The sequence below is a fragment of the Tamandua tetradactyla genome, chromosome 19, assembly GCF_023851605.1.
Source record: "Tamandua tetradactyla isolate mTamTet1 chromosome 19, mTamTet1.pri, whole genome shotgun sequence".
Lineage (NCBI taxonomy): Eukaryota > Metazoa > Chordata > Mammalia > Pilosa > Myrmecophagidae > Tamandua > Tamandua tetradactyla.
The window spans coordinates 27,212,152-27,220,621 of record NC_135345.1 but is presented as its reverse complement, the minus strand read 5'-3'; positions in this window follow the sequence as shown (position 1 = coordinate 27,220,621).

Genomic DNA, 8,470 nt, shown 5'->3' with positions numbered 1-8,470 from the left:
CCCAGGTGAGTTGGCTTGACTGCCTTATCAAAGATCAAATGTCCATAGATGAGAGGGTCTATATCTGAGCACTCTATTCGATTCCATTGGTCGATATATCTATCTTTATGCCAATACCATGCTGTTTTGACCACTGTGGCTTCATAATATGCCTTAAAGTCAGGCAGCGCGAGACCTCCAGCTTCATTTTTTTTCCTCAAGATGTTTTTAGCAATTCAGGGCACCCTGCCCTTCCAGATAAATTTGCTTATTGGTTTTTCTATTTCTGAAAAATAAGTTGTTGGGATTTTGATTGGTATTGCATTGAATCTGTAAATCAATTTAGGTAGGATTGACATCTTAACTATATTTAGTCTTCCAATCCATGAACACGGTATGCCCTTCCATCTATTTAGGTCTTCTGTGATTTCTTTTAGCAGTTTTTTGTAGTTTTCTTTGTATAGGTTTTTTGTCTCTTTAGTTAAATTTATTCCTAGGTATTTTATTCTTTTAGTTGCAATTGTAAATGGGATTCGTTTCTTGATTTCCCCCTCCGCTTGTTCATTGCTAGTGTATAGAAATGCTACAGATTTTTGAATGTTGATCTTGTAACCTGCTACTTTGCTGTACTCATTTATTAGCTCTAGTAGTTTTGTTGTGGATTTTTCCGGGTTTTCGACATATAGTATCATATCGTCTGCAAACAGTGATAGTTTTACTTCTTCCTTTCCAATTTTGATGCGTTGTATTTCTTTTTCTTGTCTAATTGCTCTGGCTAGAACCTCCAACACAATGTTGAATAATAGTGGTGATAGTGGACATCCTTGTCTTGTTCCTGATCTTAGGGGGAAAGTTTTCAATTTTTCCCCATTGAGGATGATATTAGCTGTGGGTTTTTCATATATTCCCTTTATCATTTTAAGGAAGTTCCCTTGTATTCCTATCTTTTGAAGTGTTTTCAACAGGAAAGGATGTTGAATCTTGTCGAATGCCTTCTCTGCATCAATTGAGATGATCATGTGATTTTTCTGCTTTGATTTGTTGATACATGTGTATTACATTAATTGATTTTCTTATGTTGAACCATCCTTGCATACCTGGGATGAATCCTACTTGGTCATGATGTATAATTCTTTTAATGTGTTGTTGGATACGATTTGCTAGAATTTTATTGAGGATTTTTGCATCTATATTCATTAGAGAGATTGGTCTGTAGTTTTCTTTTTTTGTAATATCCTTGCCTGGTTTTGGTATGAGGGTGATGTTGGCTTCATAGAATGAATTAGGTAGTTTTCCCTCCACTTCGATTTTTTTGAAGAGTTTGAAGAGAATTGGTACTAATTCTTTCTGGAACGTTTGGTGGAATTCACATGTGAAGCCATCTGGTCCTGGACTTTTCTTTTTAGGAAGCTTTTGAATGACTAATTCAATTTCTTTACTTGTGATTGGTTTGTTGAGGTCATCTATTTCTTCTTGAGTCAAAGTTGGTTGTTCATGTCTTTCCAGGAACCCGTCCATTTCCTCTAAATTGTTGTATTTATTAGCGTAAAGTTGTTCATAGTATCCTGTTATTACCTCCTTTATTTCTGTGAGGTCAGTAGTTATGTCTCCTCTTCCATTTCTGATCTTATTTATTTGCATCCTCTCTCTTCTTCTTTTTGTCAATCTTGCTAAGGGCCCATCAATCTTATTGATTTTCTCATAGAACCAACTTCTGGCCTTATTGATTTTCTCTATTGTTTTCCTGTTTTCAATTTCATTTATTTGTGCTCTAATCTTTGTTATTTCTTTCCTTTTGCTTGCTTTGGGGTTAGCTTGCTGTTCTTTCTCCAGTTCTTCCAAATGAATAGTTAATTCCTGAATTTTTGCCTTTTCTTCTTTTCTGATATAGGCATTTAGAGCAATAAATTTCCCTCTTAGCACTGCCTTTGCTGCGTCCCATAAGTTTTGATATGTTGTGTTTTCATTTTCATTCGCCTCGAGGTATTTGCTAATTTCTCTTGCAATTTCTTCTTTGACCCAGTCGTTGTTTAGGAGTGTGTTGTTGAGTCTCCACGTATTTGTGAATTTTCTGGCACTCTGCCTATTATTGATTTCCAACATCATTCCTTTATGGTCCGAGAAAGTGTTGTGTAAGATTTCAATCTTTTTAAATTTGTTAAGACTTGCTTTGTGACCCAGCATATGGTCTATCTTTGAGAATGATCCATGAGCACTTGAGAAAAAGGTGTATCCTGCTGTTGTGGGATGTAATGTCCTATAAATGTCTATTAAGTCTAGTTCATTTATAGTAATATTCAGATTCTCTATTTCTTTGTTGATCCTCTGTCTAGATGTTCTGTCCCTTGATGAGAGTGGTGAGTTGAAGTCTCCAACTATTATGGTATATGAGTCTATTTCCCTTTTCAGTGTTTGCAGTATATTCTTCACGTATTTTGGGGCATTCTGATTCGGTGCGTAAATATTTATGATTGTTATGTCTTCTTGTTTAATTGTTCCTTTTATTAGTATATAGTGTCCTTCTTTGTCTCTTTTAACTGTTTTACATTTGAAGTCTAATTTGTTGGATATTAGTATAGCCACTCCTGCTCTTTTCTGGTTGTTATTTGCATGAAATATCTTTTCCCAACCTTTCACTTTCAACCTATGTTTATCTTTGGGTCTAAGATGTGTTTCCTGTAGACAGCATATAGAAGGATCCTGTTTTTTAATCCATTCTGCCAATCTATGTCTTTTGATTGGGGAATTCAGTCCATTGACATTTAGTATTATTACTGTTTGGATAATATTTTCCTCTAATATTTTGCCTTTTGTATTATATATATCATATCTGATTTTCCTTCTTTCTACACTCTTTTCCATATCTCTCTCTTCTGTCTTTTTGTATCTGACTCTAGTGCTCCCTTTAGTATTTCTTGCAGAGCTGGTCTCTTGGTCACAAATTCTTTCAGTGACTTTTTGTCTGAGAATGTTTTAATTTCTCCCTCATTTTTGAAGAACAATTTTGCTGGATATAGGAGTCTTGGTTGGCAGTTTTTCTCTTTTAGTATTTTAAATATATCATCCCACTGTCTTCTAGCTTCCATGGTTTCTGCTGAGAAATCTACACAAAGTCTTATTGGGTTTCCCTTTTATGTAATGGATTGTTTTTCTCTTGCTGCTTTCAAGATCTTCTCTTTCTCTTTGACCTCTGACATTCTAACTAGTAAGTGTCTTGGAGAACGCCTATTTGGGTCTAATCTCTTTGGGGTGCGCTGCACTTCTTGGATCTGTAATTTTAGGTCTTTCATAAGAGTTGGGAAATTTTCAGTGATAATTTCTTCCATTAGTTTTTCTCCTCCTTTTCCCTTCTCTTCTCCTTCTGGGACACCCACAACACGTATATTTGTGCGGTTCATATTGTCCTTGAGTTCCCTGATACCCTGTTCAAATTTTTCCATTCTTTTCCCTATAGTTTCTGTTTCTTTTTGGAATTCAGATGTTCCATCCTCCAAATCACTAATTCTATCTTCTGTCTCTTTAAATCTATCATTGTAGCTATCCATTATTTTTTCTATGTTTGCTACTTTATCCTTCACTTCCATAAGTTCTGCGATTTGTTTTTTCAGTTTTTCTATTTCTTCTTTATGTTCAGCCCATGTCCTCTTCATGTCCTCCCTCAATTTATCGATTTCATTTTTGAAGAGGTTTTCCATTTCTGTTCGTATATTCAGCATTAGTTGTCTCAGCTCTTGTGTCTCATTTGAGCTATTGGTTTGTTCCTTTGACTGAGCCATATTCTCAATCTTTTGAGCGTGGACAGTTATCTTCTGCTGCTGGCGTCTGGGCATTTATTCAGATTTCTCTTGGTGTTGGACCCAGCAAGGTTGTAATATTTTTCTGTGAAATCTCTGGGTTCTGTTTTTCTTATCCTGCCCAGTAGGTGGCGCTCGTGGCACACGTTTGTCTGCGGGTCCCACCAGTAAAAGGTGCTGTGGGACCTTAAACTTTGGAAAACTCTCGCCGTCCTGGGGGTTCGCTAGCCGAAGCGGCTTGAGCCGGCCCGGGGTCCGAATGCAGGGAGGGTTGCTGGTCGCCGCAGCCAGGGATAGAGCCCATCCGAATTTCCTAGTCGGCCCTGGGCAACAAGCGTGGCGGGAGGGCGCCAGCGGCAGCGGCCCGCCCGAGAGAGTGCACGTTCCCCGGGAGTCACGGGGTCACCGTTCTCCGCGGCCTCGGGGTTTCCGATCCAATTCTCTCAGTTGGTCCGGGGGCTGCGCGTGGTGTGGGCGCCAGTCGCCTTGGTTTCAGGGGACCACCTCTCCAATTCTCCCAGCTGGCCCGGGAAGGGGGAAGGGAGTAACTCCGGCCGCTTGCCACCCCGCCCGGTAAGGCCCGCGCGCCTCGGCGATCTCACCCGAGCTGCTTCTCTCAGCCAGCCAGCCCTTCCAGGATGGGGTACGCTGTCTTTTTTATCTCTGTTGTGGCTTTGGGCGCTTTCTGTATCGTTTCTACTCCCCTAGTAGGTGTCCTGGAGAAGAAACTAAGATCCGCGCGTCTTACTAAGCCGCCATCTTCCAGGAAGTCCTGTAGGGAGTATATTGTTAGGTCTTGCTTTTTTATCCAATTGACTGTCTCTGCCTTTTAATTCAAGTATTTACATTTAATGTGATTATTGATATAGGTAGGTTTTAATCTACAAATTTTGTTATTTGTTTTCTATTTTCCCCCATCTGCACTTTTCCTTTTTACTCTTTTTCTGTCTCTTTTGGACTGCATATTTTATAATTATTATAAATAATTATAATTTATAACACTTATTTTCTTAGTTTATTAGCTGTAACTGTTGTTTTATTTAGGGGCTGCTTTAAGATCTATTATATATCGCTAATTTATCACAGTTTCAAGTGAAACCACACCACCTCATAAATAGTATAAAAACCTTAAACTGTATACTTCCACTTCTACCCTACTCACTGTTGTGCTATTGCCATGATACAAACCATCTTTTGAGAAGATTAAGTCTGAAAGATGTTAGTAGTTTGTGTGTATATGGTGTTGAGAAACTTTGGGTTAAGCACAGTTAATCATGTTTATTTTACTGCTGGAATTCTCAGAATGTTTAGTGGAATAATACTCTGCAGTATAAACCTCTAAGTGATAACTAGAGTTTGAAGCATTTCCCTGGGTTATTTGTCATGAAATCCTAAAACAGGCAGAACACTTTTGATAGGTCCTACTATTCGAGACTTGCTATTTTTTGCATGACTATGTGCATAAAAATTGTACACTCCTTCAAGAACGGTTCTTTTCTTCTTGGTAGTTGTAGTGTCGAGTGTTATTAAGAAGCTCTGATTAGCATTTTATAGATGAAGAGTAAAGCTTATAAAGGTGAAGTGATTCTGAAATGGTCTCCCAGCGAGGAAATGGTGGAGCTGGGATTTCAATCCAGGTCTAGCAGAGCACAAACGATTATGGAAACACAGCCTAGGTGTTGTTTGTTAACAGGGGTGACTACTCCCTTCTGTCTCCAGCACACAGATTACTAATATGTCCTGTTCTCTACAAAGTACATGTTTAGGAACTTTCCCCATTCCCTTCCAGATTCCTCCCTCACAGAGAATAGGTTTTGGGGGAATTCTTGAAGGGTGAAGTAAGTCCTAAGGGTAAAGATAGGAGGTGTCTGGAAGGTCAGGAAGGGTTTTTATGACCTGAATGAGTCCAGCGGCCTTGTCCTGGGGCTGAGATGCTGGGTTGTCCATCAGTTCAGGGCGGTTACTTCCCTCTTACAGTGTCCCCTCCCAACCAGCCTGTACTGGGCTTGGCATCATCCGGACCTCTCACGGAGCTGGGGGTAACTTTCAGGAAGCAGCCTAACAGCCTGCCCGCAGATCAAAATATTTCTTCCATACATGTATTTAGGTCTTCCCATTTTCTTTAGACTCTCACACCTGAAATAGCTACTCATTCAGCTGCTTTCTTCCTACAAATGAGGGGGAAATGCATGAACACAAATCTGTATGCCTTTCTTTGAGGGCAATGCAGACACAGTCCTTTGAAATGTGACAAAGAGGAAGGGAAAAACCTGCCTATTTCTTTCTATAGTCATACCTTTGACATTCTTATTCTCGTATTCCCTCTCCCTCCCACTCATTCCCTGCCCCTTCCCTCTCCCCACACAGAGTTCTCCCTTGGGTCACTTGGTCCACTACCCAAGTCTTTAGTGGAATACTGTGCAGAGCATGAAAATTAAGTTGTATATTAGAGATAATTTGTTGCCTTCTATTTCAAGCAAACTTTGCCATGAATCCATTTATAAAGGAGGGATCCTTTTCTTGGAGTATTAAAAATGATCTCCACCAGCAGAAGCCAAAAGGTAGAGGGAAATCAATTTTTTTTGGATGGGGAAAAAGAATTGCCGAACCACCATACTAGTGCCATGCTAGGGCAGAGACAACCCCAACTCCTGTTGCCTGAAGAAGCAGCTATTATTCGACCACAACCACCTCAGGCTTCCTGAGGGAGCAGCTGCCTCACCCAAGAGAGCTAATTGCTGAATCATTTTTAAGAGAGGATCAGCCCATCCACACATCCCTGTTTATCCTACTCTACCAGAATTCTACTCTCCCTACTCATCAATTATTATCTGAACTCCCTTCCCTTAATCTAACTCAATTCCTCATCCTACTCCCTTCCTCCTCTTTAGTAAACCATTCCTCTCTGCCTCTTGGAATTTTCAATTCCCAATGGGCGATCAATAATATTCTTTCAACCTCTTTGCTGAACCTCTTACTTAAATAAAAGCTGGCTGTATGCTCAGGGCAAAGTTTCTCTGCAGCTCTTTCAAACAGATGATGTTTTATTCTCTCATATCCAAAGTACTTCAGCATCAGGAAGATGAGTGAGTGAGAGTCAGCTACCAGCCAGGAGTGTTATACCAGTAAGTTATACCAGAAAGGAAATTTAGGATTTGGCAATATATTTTTCCTTAGCACCTCTCTTTCTCTGTCATATTGCTTTTTAAAAGCCCAAGTTTCTGCAGTCTTCTCCCTGTTTGCTCCAGAGCAGGAGAATTTAGTCTTCAAAAACATTTTTTATATGTATTATCTAATTTGATCATTATAAAAATCTTGTGAGAGAAACCATACAGGTAGAATCATCCATTTTACATGTAAGGGAACCAAAGCAACGTGAACTTGTTATTCTCATATATTGTAACTAATATGGTAAGCCCAATTTACTTGAGAAGAGGGGTATTACTTTCCCATTATCACTGTAACAAATTGTCACAAATTTATTGACAAATTTATTTTCCTTCTGTTCTGAAGTCAGAAGTTCAGGTGTCAGCTGGGCTAGTTCTTTCTAGATGCTCTAAAGAGATTCATTTTCTTGCCTTTTCCAGACACTGGAGGCATCTATATTCCTTGGTTTGTGCTCCCTTCTTTCATTTTCAAAGCCAGTAGCATAGTATCTTTCCATTCATTCTTTGACTCAGACCGTCCAGTCTCCCTCTGTCTTAGTTTTCTGGTTGAGATCACCAATAGCATGAAATGGGTCAGTTTAAGCAATGGGAATTTATTGGCTCCCTGTTCTAAGGTTAGGAGAAATCCAACATTGAGGTATCAGCCAGACAATGCTTTTTCCCTGAGGACTGTGGCATTCTGGGACTGGCTGTTAGCTGTCCCTGGGTCCTTGGCTTTTCTGTTATCTGGTAATGCACATGGCGGCATCTTCTTCTTTCTCTTCTGGGTCAGTTTCTCCTCCTCTACATTCCTTTGTCTTCAAAAAGCCTCCAGAAATATGATTAAGGCCTGTGCTGGTTTGAAACTGTATCCCAGAAAAGCCATGCTCTTTAATCCTCATTCAATATTGCCAGCTGGGATCTTTATCATTTCCATGGAGATGTGACCTACCCAATTTTGGGTGAGAACTTTTGATTAGATGGTTTCCATGGAGATGTGTCTCCACCCATTCAAGGCGTGGTTTCTTACTGGAACCCTTTAACAGGGAACAATTTTGGAAAGGGCCAACAGAGAGAGCCTACACAGCCAGAGACCTTTGGAGATGCAGAAGGAAAACACCCCTGGGGAAGCATAATAAAATGAGAAGAGAAAGCTAGCAGATGTTGTCATGTGTCTTTTCAGCTGACAGAGGTGTTCTGGACCCAAGGGCTTTTCTTGAATCAAGGTATCTTTCCCTGGATGCCTTAAGTGGTCATTTCCATGGCCTTAGAACTGTAAACTTACAACTTAATAAATTTCCCATTTATAAAGCCATTCTGAAAAAAAAGAGCCATTCTGTTTCTGGTATATTGCATTCAGACAGCTCTAACAAACTAAAATAAGGCCCATCCTCATTCAGTTGGGCCACGCTTTAACTAAAAATAACACTCTCAAGAGGTATTATTTACAGTGGGTTCACACCCACATTGGATTACACTTATTTGTTTTACTGGGGTGCATAACTCAACTCATTAAACCTTCTTTCTCTTATAAGGACCCTTGTCATTACA